Source organism: Macaca fascicularis, chromosome 15, assembly GCF_037993035.2.
Source record: "Macaca fascicularis isolate 582-1 chromosome 15, T2T-MFA8v1.1".
NCBI classification, from domain to species: Eukaryota; Metazoa; Chordata; class Mammalia; order Primates; family Cercopithecidae; genus Macaca; species Macaca fascicularis.
Window position 1 is genome coordinate 124,860,776 of NC_088389.1, and position 22,906 is coordinate 124,883,681.

At 41.6% G+C, this 22,906-nt stretch overlaps 1 protein-coding gene across 7 annotated transcripts in view; it reads right to left on the reverse strand.

The window, feature by feature from the left end:
* ZNF484 (zinc finger protein 484) overlaps nt 1-18,075 on the reverse strand; it is a 132,787-nt gene extending 114,712 nt beyond the window's left edge. For all 7 annotated transcript variants that reach the window (XM_074017952.1, XM_015436661.4, XM_074017949.1 and 4 more), the window contains exon 1: nt 17,532-18,075. The gene's annotated coding sequence lies outside the window, so the exon portion shown is untranslated. The remainder of the gene's footprint in view (nt 1-17,531) is intronic.
* Nucleotides 18,076-22,906: the final 4,831 nt, after the last annotated feature.

The following is a 22,906-nucleotide window of genomic DNA, read 5'->3' on the forward strand; positions in this document are numbered from 1 at the left end:
CAAGAACATGGAATTGATAGTCAGAGGACTGGAGTCCTCTCCCTGTCTCTGGTATTATTTGTAGCTCCTGCACTGCCGGACCTTGGTGTCTTCTCAGATTGCTCACTTGGAATATCTGGGTGTTAATAACTGCCTTTCTACTACATAAAGATGCATCAAATATCAGATGGAAGAATGGAAACATAACTGTAAAATCTTATCTTTGCTATTTTTACTAGTTATTACAATTTTTAATACTACACCTAATAACAATATAATCTCTAAGAAATCTGCTTACCTGGATGGCTAGTATGAGAAAAATAAATATCTGAAATTTGGATTCATTATTCAGATTTTATCATCTATCAGACTTTTTTTCTGAATTGCTTCATTCATTCATTCACTCAATGCAAAGCTATGGCGCACTTAGTATGTTCCTGGCTCTGTCTTAGTTGCTAATGTTACAGCAATGAATGTACCTTACCCTGGTGTAGCCTGAAGTCTAATGAGGAAAAAGGAAATTAGGTCTCAAGACAAATACAGATACATTATAAAAAGTGACTATAGCACATGAAGTCATATTATAGGCTTCCTGGGAAGTTATAATGAGGAACCAAATTTAGAGTGACGGCCTAGGAAGCATCATTTAAACTAAGATCCAAAGGAGGAGGAGTAAATAGCCAGTTGAGAACACAGAGGAAGGAGCATTTCAAGCAGGGGAGACCACAGGCATAAAGGCTTTGAGTCAGTAAGAAGCTTGATACAATTGACAGTGGACAGGTAGCAGGTGATGGCAGCAAGAGGTGCCACTGGAGAGTTATCCAGGGACAAGCTCCTCCAGGCCTTGCTGGGAGTCTGGATGTTATTTTAGGAACAATGGAAAGCCACTGATGGTATTAAACAGGGACATAATTGTATTAGTTCAGCATTTTTAAAAGGTAACTTGAGTTGCAGTGTGGAGAATATAATGTAGTATGTCAGCTATGAGCAGACACAGAATGACCTAAACTTGGAAGGCAATTTCCATATTCCATGGGACACCAAGTTTAGATTAAGTCGGTAGTAGAGCTGGAGAGAGCTGAAATCATGCAAGGTGTAATGTGGAGGGAAGAATACAGAATTTCGTGATTCACTGGACATGGAGGGCAAGGGAGATAGATGCATTAAGGACTCATAGGGTTCTGGCAAAAGAATCTGGGAGTTCCCTTTTGTTCTTGAGAGATGCCCTCGAAGGCCTGGACAGGCAGTAAAGCATAGGGAATTTATTTTTTTAAGTACTCTCGGAAACAATCCTAGTGTCTTGGGTGTGGCTTTAAGCATGTTTGAACAATTGAATGTGCATGTTTTTCCTAGGTATCATCCTGATTATTGTGTGGACTAAAAACTGGAAAGGTCAAGACCAGAGACGACCAGCTGATTTAGGAGGCTGGTGCTCATTTAGGCTAACCTGGAAGCCCACGCTGAATGAATGACAGCAGAACCTGGGACTTTTGGCTTGAATTCTTGGGAGAAATACCCATTCATTCATTCAACAAATAGTTGTTGAAAATCTGTACTGTGCCAGGTGTTCCCCTATGTTCTGGGGATATAACCATAAACAACAGAAAAAGTCTTTGCTCCTGTAAAGCTTATCCTACTGAGTAGAATAAACAAATAAAGGCATAATATCTGCAGAACTGAACACTGCTAAGAACAGACATAAAGAAAAACAGTCACGCTTCTAAGATGCTAAACGGTGTGCCTGAAGGCACGGCATAGACAGAGCTGCCCATGGGCAAGAAGGAAAGAGGCAGACTGCTGATGAAAGAATCTGATTACCTAAATTCAGCCTGGCTTGAATCAAGACACTCTGATTCCCTTTATTGTTCAAGCCTATTTGATTTGAGATTTTGGTCACCTGCAACCGAAAAATGCTCAATAAGTACACTGTCCTGAGCCCCCACCCTTATCTTCCCTCTACAGCCAACATATTGCCAAGGATTATGTGCTTTTTGTGTGTATATGGCAGCTTTTCCATTATCATTATCATCATCTCACTCTAGGTCCTCATGTTAACAACCTAACTAATCCTTATAGCCAATGCTTACTTATTGACTCTCCCCAGCCGCAGACACACACACCTTACATATCACCATAGCAGAAACGGTTTTAAACTATTGCTGAGTGCAAGTCACACAAACAGCCATATCAACCAGCTCCAATGTATCCCCACTGCACCCGTCCTGAAATTCAAATTTCAGGTCCTGGCATTCAGTTCCCTCCACCATCTGTTTCCTTCCTTTCTGCACTACAGCCGAATCCCCTACACATTTCTCAGATGCGCTTCCTCCTTTAATCGGAGTGGTCTTCTCACTGTTTCCTGAATGTAGGATGCAGGCACCAACGCTCCTTGACCGCTCACCCGATGACACCGCAGCCCCTCCTGTCTGCGAGTTCTCATCATTTATTATCTTCGGGGCTCAACTCACATTTTGTCTCTGCTCTGAAGTCTTCTCACATGTGTGAAGGCCACAGTAAGGTTTACTCTTCTGAAATACTGAGGTCTGTCTCATGGAAAATGAATTACACCTCTGGAGAAGGAGCAGCACCTCACTCACGGGGAGCCACACAGCAGCCACGTGCAGCGGCAGATGGGGTGAGAGGGTACAGGAGAACCTCACTCCCCAGCGAGGAGCCTTGCTTGCTGACTGATGATTCTGGGGTGAGGAAGAGACACTGGCATGACCAGCTGATGAGTGTCTGGTTCCTGGGACGTGACAGACAATTCCTATAGTCTACCTGTGGGAACAGATGAGGCTTGGACGAAGACACAGGGGAACAGGTTTAAATTCTATAAATTACTGGGTAGGAACAGAAGAGGGTAGGAGATAGGGGTTACATTTTGTCTCTCTTTCCAGATACCATTTTGACTTGTTAAAGAAAACCTAGCATAGGAACACTGAATACCTCCTGACACTGGTGTTTTCAAATGACTTACGGCACTACAAACATCAAGTTATAACAACAGCATACCAATTTTAACATAGAAGGACCGAGGACTTTATTCTATGAGAACTACAAAAGACACAACACAAATGATGAACCAGAGGAAAGTTTACATAAATTTAAGCATTCTAATTTGATTATCTACTCTATAGTCATTACCACAATAAATACAAGGACTTTTTTTTTTTGAGACAGGGTCTCACCCTGTCGCCAGGCTGGAGTGCAGTGTCGCGATCTCAGCTCACTGCAAGCTGAGCCTCCCGGGTTCAAGCAATTCTCCCACCTCAGCCTCCCGAGTAGCTGGGACTACAGGTGCCCGCCACCGCACCCAGCTAATTTTTGTATTTTTAGTAGAGACAGGGTTTCACCATATTGGCCAGGCGGGTCTCAACTCCTTATCTCGTGATCCGCAGGCCTCAGCCTCCTAAAGTGCTGGGATTACAGACGTGAGCCACTGTGCCTGGCCACAAGGACTATTTAGACACATGGAGAGATGCAGGAGATGGGATGGGAAAACCTGTATTTGAGAAGATAATGGACAAAGAGACCTGCTGGGTTAAGATGAGACAAAGGGCGTTAAATCCAACAAACACAGCTCCAGAAACACACAAGGGATTCTACGTAGATCAGCTCCTTGTCCCTGAGGAAGCTGGATAGATGGTCTTATTCTCTTTCTTTCTGTTTATTTCTAAATTTCTTGCTATGTAGTTAAATTATACTTCTGTGACAAATTGAATACCTATTTTTAAACTACAGATTTTTGGCTAAAGTATATAATATGAGAATAAGATGAACCTATTTTTTCTGAGACATACTGCTAAGCAGAAAGAGAGGAAACCAAATAACAAAATTAAGTCCTGCAGAAAGACATCAGACACGACACAGAAAACATACAACAACACAGGTGCATACAATTTAAAAAGAAAATCATGTGGAGATGTTATCACTAATAACTGTTATTATGAATGTATCCACAGTTATGGGAATATAAGAGATAAAGATGGGCTGTTAATAAAGGACAATGAATGATTTTTCCACGGGTACAAAAAAAAGAAAAAACGAATAAGACCCAGTGTTTGATAGCACAACAGAGTGATTATAATCAATAATGACTTAATTGTACATTTTAAAATAACTTAAAGAGTGTAATTGGATAGTTTGCAACTCAAAGGATAAATGCTTGAGGGGATGGATACTCCATTCATCATGATGCTTATTTCACATTGCAAGCCTGTATCAAAGCATTTCATGTACCCCGTCAATATATACACCTACTATGTAACCACAGAAATTAAAAATAATAATAATAATTCTTTCTATGCATCTCTGAGAGTTGACAGAATTGGGGTCTGAATGAGAATATAAGGTATGACAAGGATATGGCTTCTTCCCAAGACATGTTACAGAGGGATGGAAAGAAGACTGTGTTAAACTTATAACATCTTAAAGGGACCTCATGACCTCACAGGCCAGAGCAGGCTACAGAGCATCTGGGAGCTGAAGAAAGAGAACTTCAGTGATACTGAAGTAAGAGTTAAGAGATGCACTCCCATTGCATTCTGAAGAGAGATCCCAGCAAGACCACTGACATCAGCTAGATTTTTTTCAGCCCAAAGTAATAAACCTGCAAATTATCACACCTTGTTGACTACTCTGTACTTGGCTCTAACACGGTTAGTAAGGGGGCAGTGTCAGAATCTTTGATAAAATAACCAGAACATCTTAGAATTTATTGTGCCCAAGGAAGGAGCCCTGTCAATAGACTAATGTTCACTGGAGACATCAAACAGATAATTTCAAAACTTTAGGAAAACAGCAGGCATTATCCCACGGCAATATGTTTTATGTCTGAATTTTAACTCTATTATTTCAAGCTATGTGTGGGACTGTAGAGGCAGCTTCAACTTCAATTTTGTAACTTAAAAAGATATGCGTATTTAGAACACAATGGGAAATGTTACCTAATACTACCTTGTAGACCTCCGAGCAACCACTATACAAACAGACACTGTTGTTATGAATAAAGACAACATCGGTCATCAACTCTGAAAAGCTACCCAGATGAAATCCATAAAAAAAAAAAAAAAAATCCACTGAAGAAGAGAGAAATGGGCAAAGTAACAAAGAAAGAATATTTACAATGAGGCCGGGCACATTTGGGAGGCCGAGGTGGGCGGATCACGAGGTCAGGAGTTTGAGACCAGCCTGGCCAACATGATGAAACACCGTCTCTAGTAAAAATACAAAAATTAGCCAGGCGTGGTAGCAGGCACCTATAATCCCAGCTACTCAGAAGGCTGAAGAAGGAGAATTGCTTGAACCCAGGAGGCAGAGGTTGCAGTGAGCCGAGATCGTGCCACTGCACTCCAGCCTGGGTGACAGAGCAAGACTCCATATCAGAAAAAAAAAAAAAAAAAAAAAAAGAATACTTCTAATGAAAAGGAACATTAAAATGAGGCAGTATAAAGCGAAGTGGGTTAAAGCCCAGAACAAATTAAGACTGGTAAAAATTGCTAAATGCAATCAAAGAGATTTTTGGTACACTCGTAAGAAAAGCCAGAAGCTGCTGCACTCTTTTGACAAAGCTCATAAGGATAAGAAAATAGAAAGACAACTTTTCTTAGGTTCCCACCACCTGAAAAGGGAACTCTTCAGATGGTAAAATACAAAACAAATGCTGACAAGAAGGGATTGCAGCCCACGATGAGTGACGCAGATATAAGAAAATGTTACTTTTTCTTTACAAATTCAAAAGGAGTTTGTCTTCTAGTCTCAACACCTATATCACAGAATAATGAGAGAAGTTCTGGGTGGAAGCACTAAAAGGAAGGAGGTGGCCTCTGAGGTGCCGCGGAGGTCTGAGACATGAGGCGATCCCGGGAGAGGAAATGCCTGAGCAACCGGCCGAAAAGCGCAGCTCCAGCACCGGCGTTCGGTTTGTTTGCTGACTTATTAGCTGTCTCCTTGTAAAGGCAATTTGATTAATCAAAAGTACGGATGATGTGATGGGTAATTTCATGCGTCAATTTGACTAGGCCAGGGGTCCCAGATATTTGGTCAAACATTATTCTGGATGCTTCTACGAGGGTGTTTTGGGAGGAGATTAACCATTTAATTGGTCGAGTAAAACACACTGCCCTCCATACGTGGGTGGGCCTCAACCAATCAGCTGAAGGCCTGGATGGAACAAAAATACTGACCCCCTACCACCATCAGAAAAGAGAGAATTCTCTAGAATTCATCTGCTGCAGCAGCTCTTCTTGCCTGTCAGCCTTCAAACAGAACGTCAACTCTCCTTCAATCTCCAGCCTGCCAGCTCACCCCACAGATGAGATTTCCCAGGCTCCATAACCACACGAGCCAGTTCTTTACAGTAAATCTCCTATGTATATCCTATTCATTCTATTTCTCTCACACAGAGCCTATAAAGGAAATTTGGGGAGTGGTGGTTAAAAAAGAGAATCTGGGTCCACATTACTCTGACAGGTTGGAATGCAGTTTGAGTCTAATTAAATGGTAAACAATAGTTGTAGGTGATAAATACCTATATTTGAATTCAAAATGCCAACTGTAAAAGTAAAGGGGCTTTTAGGTCAAAGTTGGCTTCTCAGTTTTATTTTTATAATACTACCCTGAACGCTATAACTCTGCTGACCCATTACTTCAGTCTCATCATTCCCTGTGTTTCCATGAATCTGAGCTAGCCACCCATTTATTCACATTCTATAGATATTGACTACTGATCATATTCTGGGCGTGGTGCTAGGTGCTGGTGATACAAAATACCTCTCAATTATATCACAGTCATGTGACAGTGATATATTCAAAAGCTACTGCTATACAATAAGCCCAGTGTAATAAGAGAGGCCCATAAAGGTACCTATTGTGGATTTTCCATGAAAAGAGTAATGAAAGTGAGGAAGTGTGGTCAGGAAAGGCATCATACAGTTTGGTTTGTAATATTCCAAGAGAAATTAGGGAAAAGGTATTGTGGATTTTTCAGGAAAAAAAATATGCAAAGACATGGTGATAGGAAAAAAAGTTAAATGCCCAGTTGAGGGAAGACAGTACCATGGGGGCAGGACGAATGGGGAAGGGAATTAGTAACTCAGAAAAGCCAAGGAGAAAAACTGAAGATGCTGGTGTGCTTTTCTTGGGAATTTGAATCTAATATTGAAAAACGTAACCATGAAATGCAGCATGAAGGCAAAACTTGCTTCCTTAATGTAAATGTGTTAAAACTGAATAAATACATGGACTCATTCTGTAGACAGGCGCCCTATGGTTATCAACTACACTGTGGCAGGTCACCTCCTCTGCCCTGCTTTGTACTTCTTGGCTCTCCTTTCACTCTGGCCAGTGCTGGGCTAATGGGCTCCTCACAGTATAATGTGGCAGCACCTTCCTAAGCATTCTTAGGAAGTTATTCCTAAGTTAAGTGTTCGAGTTCTCTGTTTGTCCCTTGGCCTCTTGGCCTCTTAGATGTCTTGACCTGCAATGCCTGCAGACACCCAGTCGCAACCCATTCATTCATATTCCTCTCCTGAGAGCCAGGAGTCAGCACCCCAAAGGCAGTGCTGAATCCCTGGACAGGACTCGGGATAAATGCATTCCCCCTGCTGTCTCTCAGAGGCACAGCTGTGAAACACATTCTACCGGCTTCCTGAGAGCTTCCCAGGGAGTTCATGCCACAGTCGCTCACAGAAGTGACCAGCTCAGTGATGTCCCCTGTTGTTGGATTTTTCTTCTCTATTCCATTCTTCCCTCTTTTATGAGCTCACTTTCCAGAAGAGGCTACCTGCACCAATGCCCATCACAGACTCAGCTTTCTAAGAAAACTCTGGCTGGGACAGCGGACTTTCCAGAATGGAATGTGGGCAGTATTCTAAAATACTAAATAAAACACAATAGGAAAATCAAAGGGATGAATGTCACACGGCATGAAGAAGGAGGTACAGGACATCTGCCTAGCCTGTCAGAAGCAAAACAAATTGACAATCAACCCTGGCCACCCAGGAGAAGAGCTTTGTCACAGCAATTCTTCCACATATCCCAGAAAAGAGAGGAAGAAATGAGGACAGTAGAATCAACTGTGCCATCCAAAAAAGGAAGGCTGCCCAATCTCTTCACTAGAATGTGTCAACTGCGATTTATGAAATGACATATGCTATTTTAATATTGCAGTGTTTGCTTACCTATAGGTAAGATCTTCTCACTACTTCTTATGTCATGTTATCATTATATTCATGAAGACGATGACCATTGCACAGACAAGTACATGTGAAGAACCATGAAGAGAGATTTTACCCTACTTGCGAGCTAACAAATGAGCCTGACAGTTTGTTTCATGGTTGCGGCAGAAGATTCCTGGGTCAAAGCAAAGGACTGTATTACTTACAGCATAGCAAACAATATGAGCACCAGCATGTCTGCATCAATTTCCTTGCCTCCAAGTCCTTTGGGGGAACATGGATGGGCACAGATGGATGTGTACACACGCAGTGGGTTACATGACAAGTGAGGAGCCCCAAGCTTAGGGAATTCAGTTTTCTATGCGCAGCAGGCATTGCTTGCCCTTTGGCAACATTGCTGAAATAAATCTCTTATAGTTCAAGATGTATTGATAAGCGTGTTAAGCTTATTTTTACACACGAAAAATAGCAAATTATTTTATATGGTTATTCACAATATCTCAAAATCTATGTGATATTTTTAGTAGCTTAGTTTTATTATAATTTTAAAAGACCATTTAGGTTCCTTTAATAATGGATGAGAATAAAAAGAGATAAATTAGTTGCTTTCTTAAAGCTAAGCAACATCATTTTCTATTGAGGAACCCAAAACTTTTCCTAACTTTTACAAATGTTTGTAAATTGTAGGTTCTGTGACAGCCTGTGCTATAAAATTTCATAGGCTTATAAGAGCTTTCTTAACACAACTGTGGACTTTTCTCCTGATGTTGGACAAATCAGCACAAGAATCATAAACCCTATATTTGAACAGCTATGTAACATTATATATTTATTTTCCCATTTGATGTTGAATTACTTTTTCTACCAATCTTCTAACAATAAATTCATAAATTTCTTAATTATAGCAAATGTGAAGTTCTTAAAGTTGAGAATCATCAAGCATTTAACTATGTTTCTATTACAGAGATATATTCTTCAAAAAGTCATCTAAAATAGGAAACTCAGTTTGGAGACTCCTTAAAAGGTAATCTGCCACAACAGAGGCTTTGCTTAAAATACTGTTCTCTTTGTATTTGTGTTAATAATTGATTTGTCTTTAAAATTAAATTAGGAATCTATTATAATTAGTGGTCTTTAAATCAAAGCCCCTTTCCTATTCCTTATCTTCACTGCTGTGTTCAAAAAGACTAGACTCCAGGAACCTGTTAGAAGCTGGGTTAAATATAGGATGTCTGAAGAGACACCCTTCTTTCATAGTTTGATGGCATGTATGTGTATGTGTATGTGCATGTGTGTGGGGGGTGCAGGAGGTTAGCTGTATCAGAGTAGGCATAATATTATATTTTCAGTCCCTCCTTCTGTTATACATGTAAGCTGGAAATCTTCTCTGCTCCCAGTGGCAGCAATCGTAAACTCACGTAGTTCTGCCCGTAATTTTCTTTATTTTAACATGTGACATTGAGACAGTGTTTTCTTAATTCACTTATAACTTCTTCCTCACCCACATTCCAGCCAAATAAATACATACTTATAGAAAAATGTGACTGTTTTCCTGGGCACCCAACAATTCAACCGTCCCTAAAACACCAGGTTCAACTTAAATTCTATTAGCTTGTCTAAGGGCTAAGATATCTAAAAATCCAACACAAATTATCATTTGCCTATATGCAGGCAGTTCTGATTGAATAGATATCTAAAACTGATAGGTAATATTTTAGATCAAATCACTCCATCAAGTCAAAGACTAATTCACTTGCTTGCTCAGTTTCCAAAGAAACCTTTCTATTTCGGTCTAGTGTTCCATAAACATTGACTTTGCATTGAAAGGACAGTGAAGAGATTTCCTGAGCTGGCCAGAAAGTTGAAGCTCAAGGTTGTAGAAGATTTGAGCTACCAGGTCCAAGCCTTCTAAAAGATTCCCAATATGTATGTATATCATTTCCCTAACTCTACATTTGCCCGAGAAACAATGAGATTCAATACAGTTTTTTTCCATGGGATTTAGTTACAAAATAAGGAACTACAAGTTCCATATTTCCTGGAAAAATATAATATTATACGTTATATATTCAAAATTTTGTAAAGTATAAAAAGTATAAGCATATACAGAGTTCTAAGGCATAACTCAATATGTTGTTTTTTTTTGAGATGGAGTCTTGCTCTGTCGCCCAGGCTGGAGTGCAGTGGCATGATCTCGGCTAACTGCAAGCTCCGCCTCCCGAGTTCATGCCATTCTCTTGCTACAGCCTCCCAAGTAGCTGGGACGACAGGCACTTGCCACCACACCTGGCTAATTTTTTTGTATTTGTAGTAGAGACAGGGTTTCACCGTGTTAGCTAGGATGGTCTCGATCTCCTGACCTCGTGATTTGCCCGCCTCAGCCTCCCAAAGTGCTGGGATTACAGGCGTGAGCCACCGTGCCTGGCCAATATGTTGATTTTAACCTAAAATTTTCTTAAGGCCTCAATTGCAAATGCTTTAATTGCCAATGGTTCATAAACACATGTGTGAATTAGAAGCAAGTAATATCCTCTGTTTTGATGCTCTCAAAAAATGTGATTATACTTAATCAAAAGTAATTCAAACCACAGCCCAGGCAATACATATTAGATCATGTCTTCTTGGCTTAATTCTTAGCAATAATTTTAATTGCTGCCTTTTTAAGTAGGTATGCTCCTTAAATTATAATCCTGTAGTTATAAGGTTAAAACTATTTTAAAGTCTCAAATGTTTTTAGGTTTCAATCACTCTTCGTATTATTCCAACAAACATTTTCATTAACTGGAATATATGCAGTATCATCTTTAGCCCCCACTGTATGATATTTTTAAAGTTTTATTAGCAGAGTAGTCATTTCATTATGAAATGTAACCAAGCTAAATATATACTCAATTTTTTAGAAAACTAGATTTACTGTAGGTCTGTAAAGGCTCTCATAGTAAGTAATGCATTTCACACTTTCCTTTTATACCATATCATGTCAAGCAGATATATGAAATCCTTGACAAAAGGCATTTAAAACAATTCTATGCTTTATATGTCAAGTGGAAAAGGAATATTTTTTCTACAGTGACAGAGCAGACTTGACACGTACACAATCATGTACAACCAAGCGTTCGCACATGCTCTTACAACGTGGAGCAACCCGGCCGAGGGGCAAGCAACCTTCCAGCGAAGAGTCTCATCAAAGGTGCGGAAGCCCGTTCCAGACCAGGCGACGGTCAGTCTGAGGGTTCGTTCCGACATCCAAGCTTTAAAAAGTACCTCGAAGATGATACAGGTGTCCTAGGCAATAAACTTCCCAAAAAGAATGGAGAACAATCCCAAGGCCAATTACACCTTTTTCATTCAGAAATCCAGGCTAGTTTGATTTAGAGTCATACATAAATGAACGGCTATTTCTCAATAATTGTTTGATTTTTTTCAGCCTCTTTATTTTTAATCTACATCTCTTAGGTAAAATTCATCAATTTAACCACATTTACTTATTTTGAGTTTTTCTATTGGTCCATGTTTCCTTTAAACACAATTTTGAATGTTTTTTTTAAAGTAACCATTTGATTTTGAAATAAATTTACAGAAAACGTGGAAGAACTATGCTAATACGCTGTATCACCCCTGAATACTTCAATGTGCATTTCCTACAACAAAGATGATCTCCTATATAACCATAATATGATCATCGCAGTCATCATGGATAAAGTTCCAATATTGCATTTGCAAATCTTGTTCAAGTTTCACCAATTCCCAGTCATGTCCTTTATAACACAAGCATTTAATACAGAATAGTATTTAGTTGCCTTTGTTTCCTTAGTCTCTGTCAATCTGGAATGCCGCCTTCCTCACCCCACTCAACCTCTGACAACTTGCTATAGGTCACCACCAGTGCTGTCTCCTGTCTCTCCAGGTCCCCAACCTTGCTATGCTGTGGATGCTCATCTTACCCTGCTGGTTTCTGAATGCTCCGCCATAGCCCTGGGTCTCCCCACTACCCAGCATGGATGCCTAAGCTGAACTGAAAGACTTTGGACTCAACTGTTCAAAAAGAGAAGGGGAGAGGAAGAGGAAGCAGAATACCAAGTAATTTGATTTTTTTTTTTTCATGATCGAACCAATGTCTTGGAATTGATTATCATTTCCACGGGCTACTTATGCTCCGTAATGTTTGCATAGAGATTGGTGAAAATGAATAAAGGCATCTGAACTCCATTTTTTTTTTTTGAAACAGAGTCTCACTCTGTCACCCAAGCTGGAGTGCAGTGGCATGATCTCGGCTCACTGCAACGTCCGCCTCTGAGGTTCAAGCAATTCTCCTGCCTCAGCCTCCCAAGTAGCTGAGATTACAGATTTCAAACTCCTGACCTCAAGTGATCCACCTGCCTCGGCCTCCTAAAGTGCTAGGATTACAGACGTGAGCCACTGTGCTCAGCCTGAACTCCATTTTTTATAGAGTACCATTTGACACTAAAATTAAGAGTCTGTTACTTATCTGCAGAATTTCTTTTTAAATGGTATTACTAAAAGGTCCAAAATGAAACATCTGCAAAAATAATTACTCCTATACTCTGTGAGATATCTTTCCTGATGCATTTCACATCATAAGTGAGTTTCCTAACTAACCCACACACACTCTATAGTAGACTTACCCTTCTTTCCCCAGGCTGGCTGGCAAACTTGAAAAACCTAACCATTTAGGGGGAAAAAACTGAGGCAATTAAAAGTAAAAGTGTTTTAGGCTAAGTAATGAATTTAAATTAACCCACTGAAAAGTTACATCAAAGGCTATTATTCAGCATTTTACCAATTACAGAAATTTCTGCAAAATCTGTCCAGCCATTTGTTTGTGTATCCCTGGGATCAGTGCCCAGAGTTCAATCATTCTCTTGATTCTTCCTCTTATTTTCAGGGACTCGATGAGAGCAATAAGTGACCTTTCACTCACTCTCAGGCAGGGAGACAAATTGATAGAGTCGGAAAAGAACCCTTAGATAAATTGTGGTTAATCCAACTCTTATTATGAGGCACAAATATGGATTAATCTAAGCTACAATGGAAGTCAGATTCTCCCCACACCCCTTCTCCCACACAACAACGTCTTCGTGTTCAGAAAGAAACGGCAAAGTCACAAGGATGATTTTAACATGAAGAGATGTGTTCAAGTCTTTGTTCCCATCCTTTGGTGAAGGATAAACAGATAAAAACAACATAAAGAAAATGCAAGAATCTAGGGTCTGTCCTCAGAATTTTATACCCACTTCCACTGAAAAGTTCAGTGGAAAAACAGGTGACACATTTATTGCTTTTATATTAACAGTAACTATCATAAAATGCAAAGAATGCAGTCCTTTCTGGATATTGTATCTCAAAAAGATGAAGCGTATGCAGGATGATTCAAAATAGTCTAAACAAACAAAGAGCAAGTCTACAGGCACAGAAGTTAGGAAAACAGTTCCCCTCACACAGAATCCTCCTAACAAAGTTTTCCCATGTATTGTCGGGTCAAATAACATTCAGATAAACTGCACATAATCCCTAAAATGCCAAATGTTTAGAGAATTTTTTGTTTTGTTTTTGAGACGGAGTTTTGCATTTTGCTCTTGTTGCCCAGGCTAGAGTGCTATGGCGCCATCTGGGCTCACTGCAACCTCCACCTCCCAGGTTCAAGCAATTCTCCTGCCTCAGCCTACTGAGTAGCTGTGATTACAAGGGCCTGCCACCACGCCCGGCTAATTTTTTGTATTTTTAGTAGAGACAGGGTTTCACCATGTTGGCCAAGCTGGTCTCGAACTCCTGACCTCAGGTGATCCACCCACCTCGGCCTCCCAAAGTGCTGGGATTACAGACATGAGCCACCGCACCCGGCCTAGAGAGCTCTTCTCATAAAGAGCCATTTCATGCCATCATCAACAGGCTGCCTTGGTGGGTGGCCAATGTGCTTCTGGAAAACCAGCTGTGAATAACGTGAGCAACTCATGGTGTCTACATGAGAAGGAAACTTTTCAATGTCCTTATTGACTTTCTTCTTAGTATTCAAGGTGGTCCCATTATTATAGTTACATAGTTTTATCTGGAAGAATTACTTGATCTAAAAGGTAATTTAAAATTAGTAAAATTTATTAGATATGAGGATATTAAGTTTCATCAATGAAAGAAGACTGAAAACACCCACAAAACTAGTATTGAAATTCTAAGTGTCACTCAGCGACTGGCGAGAGCCCCGTCTGGTGCTAAGTCCATTTGGAACATCTGTCCCTGCCCTCCCCTCCTCCAAGAAGAATGTTCACTGTAAACGAGAAGAGCTTAATTTCTATGGGCTTTGTAATCCTTCCACTGGATTCCAAGCAAAATGACTATCAATACAACTAATCCTGAGAATAAAAAATAATCACAACTATGCAATAAAAACAGGAAAGGTGGTGCCAGGGTCTCACTCAGATTTCATTGCTTTGCTTTTCTCCAGGAAGGTCTTTTTGAAGCCCTGTTTATTCAATAGTAAGAGTGACCTCTAGTGACTTATCTTGTTGTTGTACTTTGTCAGTTGATTGGTGAATTACTCTAGCATGCCTTTCTATAAGTAATTCAATTTATGTATTTATTTAAGTCAAACAGCAGTTTCCATTACAAGACCCAAGGATTTTGACTTGATGTAAGTAACCACGTTTTATTAACAAAGCCTTCTCACAAAAGCAGATTAAAGTTGAATCTGAAACACGGTACAGCATCTGAGCAAAGGAGTCCAGAGCTCATTTTTGAGAGGGGCACACCAAGTGTAGGATTAACTGAGGCACAGCTGAATCGTGATGCAAAGTGAGTGCATGAACCCATGTGTGTGCCCTGTGTGTGAAGAACCCAGGCTTGAGCCTGCGGGTAGAACAGCACTGAGCTATGGCAAACTTTTCATGATAGCTTAGGAGAACTGCTGAAAGCTACCCTTGGTTATTCTGCAGTAATCTAAATTTCCAAACATGGCTACTAACATTTATTGGAACTTATTTCAAAAGAGATTTTCGTAGGAAGGGGCTGAGGCTGAGAGCGGGGAGATGCCACTGAAAGAAAAATAAAAGTGATTTTGGCTGAAAGAGGAAGACATTTTTAAAATTCTAATCTCATGGTTCGATTAATCAGGAAAGAAAAACAACTCCCTGATAGAGATTTACTCCAAAAAAAAAAAAAAAAGTGTAATGTTGTGTAAACATTTTTATGTGTGATAAAATATGGGTACATTATGTTTTGCTCAACTGTCTGGAATATCATCATTAAATTAGAATCATAGCCCATTCTAGAAATAAAGGCTTCCTAGGTGTTTTACAAATTAAGGAACATAAAAAGGGAACTCAATGACAAATTAAATAATGTAAAATATTAGCATCCAGAGAGGAATAATTTTCAAATCACCTAAATGACTGGCTGAGTTTTATCTTTAAGAACTTTCTACCATGAGAAACCAAGCCCCTGGCAGGGGTGTCCAAGTGTTATTCCCTTAGTAGTTAAGGCAGGTTATTAATTTGTGGTTCTTAAATTTAGTTTCGCTCTGTCCCTATAGTGCATGGAAGTTAATTAGCATCTTAACTCTGAAGCTGCCAAGGTTTGCAAAACTGTAAGCTGCTAACATCTAAGTTGATGCAGTATCATGTATCGTCCGCCAGTTTTTTTTTCCTGTTCGACTTAATTCCTACAACATATTACAATCCTAAGAAGGATTAAATGACAGCATTTGCAGGCTAATCTCTTACTAATATGTTCTTTTCAGGTTTTACAAAAACGTCCACTCTCTCAGTCAACATTCAAGTATATAGATTAAAAAGTCAAAATGAGAGGTGGCAGCATGCTGACAGCCCTCGCAGCCCTCGCTCGCTCTCCGCGCCTCCGCAGCCTCGGTGCCCACTCTGGCTTCGCTTAAGGAGCCCTTCAGCCCGCCGCTGCACTGTGGGAGCCCCTCTCTAGGCTGGCCAAAGTCGGCTCCCTGTTTGCAGGGAGGTGTGGAGGGAGAGGCCCTGCGGGAACCGGGGCTGCACCCAGCGAGAGTTCAGGGTGGTCGTGGACTCCGCGGGGGTGGAGCAGCCTGGGGTCACCTGCGACAGGCAGTAAGGGAGTTAGCACCGGGGCCAGCAGCTGCGGAGGGTGTGCCCTGTCCCCCAGCAGTGCGGGCCACCTGCGCTGCGCTCAAATTCTAGCCAGGCCTCAGCTTCCGCCCCACGGGGCAGGGCTGGGACCTGCAGCCCGCCATGCTCCAGCCTCCCGCCCTCCGCCATGGGCTCCTGCCTGGCCCAAGCCTCCCCTAGGAGTGCCGCCCCGCTCTCCAGCACCCAGTCCCATCAACCGCCCAAGGACTGAGAAGTGTGGGCGCACTGCCCCGTACAGGCAGGCAGCTCCGCCTGCAGCCCCAGTGCTGGATCCACAAGATGAAGCCAGCTGGGCTCCTGAGTCTAGTGGGGACTTGGAGAAACTTTATGTCTAGCTAAGGGATTGTAAATACACCAATCACCACTCTGTGTCTAGCTCAAGGTTTGTAAACACACCTATCAGCACCCTGTGTCTAGCTCAAGGTTTGTAAATGCACCAATCACTGCTCTGTAGCTAGCTCATCTGGTGGGGACTTAGAGAACTTCTCTGTCTAGCACTGTGTTTAGCTAAAGGATTGTAAACACACCAATCAGCACTGTTAAAATGGACCAATCAGCAGGATGTAGGTGGGAGGGGGTCAGATAAGGGAATAAAAGCAGGCTGCCCCAGCCAGCAGTGGCAACCTGCTCAGGTTCCCTTCTATCTGGTGGAAGCATTTTTTTTTTCTTTTGCTCTTTATAATAAATCTTGCTGTTGCATTTTTTTGTGGGTCCATGCTGCTTTCATGAGTTGTCACACACTGTGAAGGTCTGCAACTTCACTGCTGCAGCCAGCAAGACCATGAACCCACCAGAAAGAACAAATAACTCTCCAGATGTGCTAGCTTAAGAGCTGTAACACTCACTGTGAAGTTCTGCAGTTTCACTCCTTAAGTCAGTAAGACCATGAACCCACCAGAAAGAAAAAACTGCAGACACATCTGAAGGAACAAACTCTAGACACACCACCTTGGAAAACAGTAGTAACACTCCCGCTGAGGGTCTGCGGGTTCATTCTTGAAGTCAGCAGGACCAAGAACTCACCAATTCTGGACACAAAAACATACATGGTATATCTTAAACTCCCCTAGAAGAGGAAAGTGTATTGTAAACAAAACCTTCATTTTTGGGTTGCGATTCAATAGATTTTTTTTTAAGGTTCTTTAACGTTAAGGAACATGTTCTGCGATTCCACTTCCAAATATTACTGATAATAAAAAATAGAGTTTTCCAGATAGTCTAGGGCAAGTTTTAAACCATTTGCTGTACTTACGTGGATTTCCTGCTCCTATGGGGCTCCAAGTCTGAGTGGGGAGAAGGAGCAACACCTTGAGGTGCTACCGAGACCCAGACTACCGAGGCCTGCTCACTTCACCCAGGCGCCCTGAGGCCCGGGCATGGCGATGGCTGCTCTGCGACTATGCTGGTCTCACGCCAGTCCCCCTTGCGGCCCCGACGCTGTTCTCTCCCCTCAGGTCTCTTTCACTCTCTTCGTCAGGCACGGGAGAGAACCCCCAGCCTCTCCTCAGCGCTGCAGACCCTCCCGCCAAGCCCCGCCCGGCCCCAGCGGCGTCTCGGAGGTCGGCCCCGCGGACTCAGGCGGCAGCTTTCTGAGCACTCTGGGCCGCGCGGTGCTGCCCCAGGCTCGGAGGCCGCAGGTTGGAGGCTTCCCGGACACTAGGTGTAGGCGGCTGGTGGCCACGCGAGTCAAGAGGCGAGCGGGACAGGCGCCCCAGCTCCCCCGGCGCTCTCCTCCCGTTACACGGGTACCTCCCTCCGTCCCTCCCTCCCACCGGGCCGGGGCGGCCGCGGTGCACGGACTCGCACCAAAGACCGCGCCGTCAGCCTCCGCCTGCAGGTGGAGAACGCCGGGCTTTATCACTCAGCTTGTCACTGAGCGCAGTGTCCGCACCCAGGAAAATCCTGTCCTGTTTGATTTCGAATAGGGAAGATGGAGCAGAACTAACTCTCCTGCGTGTACTCGGGCAGACGCGCGCACTCTTTGATTTTGCCAGGAATTCTGTCTTGCGGAGAACCAAGCTGGGAAACCGGGCCAGGTGCAAGGCGAGGCCAGTGAGCCCGGGTTGTGCGAGTGCAAGCGTTTGTTTAAAGTTGATGTTTTCTCTATCGTGGGTTTTTTGTTTGTTTGTTTTTTGCTATTACATTCAATTTTAAAACTATTTCATTCAAGATTAGTGTTACTTAACAGTTGCACCTGAGACTAGTGCGTTAGTCCCTTCACTCTAGTCCTGGCCTTGGTGGAAGTCTAAAATTTATATTTTATTCCAGTTTTCTGTCCAAAGGAGCAACCCCTGCAAGCGTAGGATGAGAAGCTCAATCCAGCAGCGGCTAACACTGCACTCCTTGCGCGCCTGCTGGAGAGAAGGAGGAGAGAAGGGGAGGAGGAGAGAAGGGGAGGAGGAGAGGAGGGGAGGAGGAGACGAGGGGAGGGGAGGGGGGAGGGAAGGGGGAGGGGGAAGGGGACGGGGGAGGGGTGGGGGAGGGGAAGAGGAGAGAGGGGAGGGGAGGAGGAGAGGAGGAGGGGAGGCAGAGGGAGGGTTGTGGGGGTCTTTCTCTTTCTCTTTTCCTCTGCTTCTAAAATTCACAGTATCGGCAAAGATTGACAAACTCACATTACCACCACTGCAAGGTTCCAAAAAAAAAAAAAGTTACTAAGTTTTTTAGATGATATCTCAAAGAAATAGCTTATTAATCTTCCCTTTGGAAAGACAGCTTTGAAAAGCTTTTTCTTCATTAAAATGAATTCAAATGTAATAGAAGAAGAATCTTACAAAGTCATTCTTGAATTATTAATTGGGTTCACTTAAACTACTTTTGCACAAGAACTCTGTAAATAGCACCTCTTTTATTACAGAAAAAATTATAAATCTAAAGTTTTGATTGACAGATCAGCTGCCTTCAGTGAGATAGAGAGAAAATGGAAATCATTTTCTAAATTGAATCTAGAGTAAAACAACAAATGTCAATCTGTCATTGTACCAATCTATCAGGTATCAGAAGGAGTCTTGAAAAATGTGAACTTGGGCGGGTGCAGTGGTTCACGCCTGTAATCCCAGCACTTTGGGAGGCCAAGGCGGGCGGATCACAAGGTCAGGCGCTCCAGACCATCCTGGCCAACATGGTGAAACCCCGTCTCTACTAAAATACAAAAAATTAGCCGGGCATGGTGACGCGTGCCCATAGTCCCAGTTACTTTGGAGGCTGAGGCAGGAGAATCGCTTGAACCCGGGAGGCAGAGGTTGCAGTGAGCAGACATCGTGCCACTGCACTCCAGCCTGGCGACAGAGCAAGACTCTGTCTCAAGAAAAAAAAAAAAGTGAACTTGAGTGTTCAGAGTGTTAGGCTTAGTGGAGAAAGGCTGAGAAACTTCTATGGTGGTACATTTGCAATTAAAAAAAAAAAAACTGGCTTCATTAAACTGTAAAATCACTAGTGTAATAAGGGTGAATGCATTTTTTACAACATTGGAGGAATATGTTTATGAATATGATTCCCAATGCATGAAATATGTTTTACACACTTATAGCTACACTCAAAATTTGTCCCAAATTGTTCATGTCTACTAAATGTATACACTATTTTACATGGTTAAAGCAATAAGCATCAGCATTTTCTTCTAAGACAGGAAGCTGTAATTGTTGTTTTGATTCCCCTGCTTTTGACTTAAAATTTATTTAGGTTTATTCTACTTAGGTTTTTTAGTTAGGGGACTTGAAGTCCTTAGACATAAATGTGTGTCTTGAAATGCATTATATGTGGCTATAACTGCTGCTACATGGTAAAATTATTATTTAAATCAGCATAGGCACTTGCTGTGGTGATAATGCTGGCAATGAAGACTAAGAGTAGTGAGGCTACTTAGTCTCTTTGTAGACTAAGAGTAGTGAGGCTCTAGAAATTACTTTGTCTAGTAGAGAAGCATCCTTCACAATCATCACACACTACGCATTTACTGGACAAATGAAGGCATAAATTTGAGGTGGCTGATGTAACTGGAACACTGGATGTCCTAGAAAAATATTAAATATCACAGATATAAATGTTTTATATGTTGCTGCTTTATTTCCTTTCTTCCCTACTTTCCATGGTAATGTGATTTAAACTTTGAAACTTCTTACTTCTGTTTAACCTTAACATGGATAATAAATACAATTATATTTTTTATTTCAATCTGGATAATGGTTGCATGATTCAACCAGAATAAGAAGGGAATAAGATCTACTTTGTAGGCCGGGCGCGGTGGCTCAAGCCTGTAATCCCAGCACTTTTGGAGGCCGAGACGGGCGGATCACGAGGTCAGGAGATCGAGACCATCCTGGCTAACACGGTGAAACCCCGTCTCTACTAAAAAATACAAAAAAACTAGCCGGGCGAGGTGGCGGGCGCCTGTAGTCCCAGCTACTCGGGAGGCTGAGGCAGGAGAATGGCGTAAACCCGGGAGGCGGAGCTTGCAGTGAGCCGAGATCGCGCCACTGCACTCCAGCCTGGGTGACAGAGCCAGACTCTGTCTCAAAAAAAAAAAAAAAAAAAAAAGATCTACTTTGTAATAGCACATATTTAGGAAGTGAGTATATTTATATTGGAACAAATGATGATACTGAGGTGGGTTTGATGACTAGCTTCTGGATTATAAGAATGTAAATGTTTGTTAAGATAGACTCTTGAAATTTGTTCTTGAATATTTTGAATTACAAAATAAACATTTTAAAAAGAATTGGATAAAGATAATGTTAATAATTGCCACTACCGTCACCCCAACCCCACTAAGGTAACCAATGATACGTAACAGGCTGACAGGCTGGTATGTGTCCTTGTGTATCCTTGTTTTGGCTCTTCGTCTTTTTTTTTTTTTTTTTTTTTTTTTTGAGACAGAGTCTCGCTCTGTCACCTAGACTGGAGTGCAGTGGCGTGATCTTGGCTCACTGCAACCTCTGCCTCCCAAGTTCAAGCAATTCTTGTGCCTCAGCCCCCTGAGAAACTGGGACAACAGGTGAGTAAGACCACACCCGGCTAAGTTTTTGTATATTTGGTAGAGACAGGATTTTTCCATGTTGCCCAGGCTGGTCTTGAACTGCCTGAGCTCCACCCGCCTTGGCCTCCCAAAGTGTTGAGATTACAGGCGTGAGCCATCACATCTGGCCTTGGCTCTTCTTATAGATAAACATATACAACCTGTACATGGAGTTGTGCTTATTTTGTTTCAATAAGGTTTTATCTTGTACTTTATACTCTCATCCTGCAATTTTCTCTCTTTATAGTATACCATGTGCATTCGAGTCTAAGCTAGAATTTTAGTTTTCAGTTCTATAAAATAGAGTGAGAATACAAAAATATAACCACATTTGCCTGCCAATCTATTGCACTTTAATTCCTAAATAGATCTACTTTCACAAATATGCTACTTCTCAAATAATTATTTTTCTTATGATATTTTTCTAAGCAATGCAATGTGATATTAATCAGATTTTTGAAAACACTACTGCATTAGTCAAGGTCCAGAAAGAAAGCATGATTCGCTCAGATAGTTTAAAGGAACAGGCTGTAAAGAAAAGTGAAGAGATCCCCTAGTGACATTGTGGCACCCAAAGACAAGCAATAGCAGAAAGCCTTTGCCACCGGCAGCAGAGGGGCAGGGGGAGGAAAGGTTGTTGCCAGATCCCCAGAAAGCAGCAGCCGAGGAACAGAAAGGTCTGCAGGAGCTGTAGTCATAGAAGTAAAACAAGTTGTCCGAGTGTGGAAACAGGAGTGAGTAGGGAAGAAGCTTTTTGAGCTCTGATTTCTGAAACCTTCCTTTGTCTGTGGGTGTCTCTCATTAGCCAAAACCAACTGGAAGTCAGCTGGGAGGGGAGCAGGGTGACACTCGGGCAGGAAGGGTGACACTGGGGCTGGAAGGGTAGAGGGTGGTTCTGAGGACCTCCACAAAGAATGGCCGGCACATCCTAGAACATTAACACTTACCAAATTAAAAAAAAAAAGTTTATTTTGTTTTGTGCATTCATGTTCTTTAATGAATGATTTACAAAGTAAGGCTTAGAATAGAAATCTAAAGCTTTTATTTTTTAAATTATGAACTGAAGTAATCATACTTGCTAGAAATTAAACCAGAGCTTTGAAGTCAAATAGGTTACTCTTTCTTCTATTTATATTAACAGGGAAGATTAATTGTGCTGAATATCATAATTTTGAATGGAGCTTTGTATTAACTTCAACATCAGCAAATCACTAGAGTCTACTTACCTTTCCTTATTTTTCACAGAAATAGAAAGATTGATGTTCTCATAGAGCAAACACAATGAGGTCTCACTTCTTGTGGCCTTCTGACATCCCTCAATATTTTAGGAAAACAATTCTCACATTTCAGGGCCAGTTGAGAATTAAGTTGAGCTCAAATACAAAGGGAAATATTCTTTATAAAAACATTATAAATTTTGTTAGTGAAATCAATAAGCTAGCCTAAAATCTTATCCTTGCAAACTACAGTAGGTTAAAAAAAAAGTGAATAAATGGTAAGTAAGCTGACATTTTCTTTCCAGTTTCTTATCACTGGCTAATTGCGAAGAATTGAAAAGTTAAAAGAGGAGAAAATTATAATCAATGGCTATTCATTAAAAAATTGCTTAACTTTTA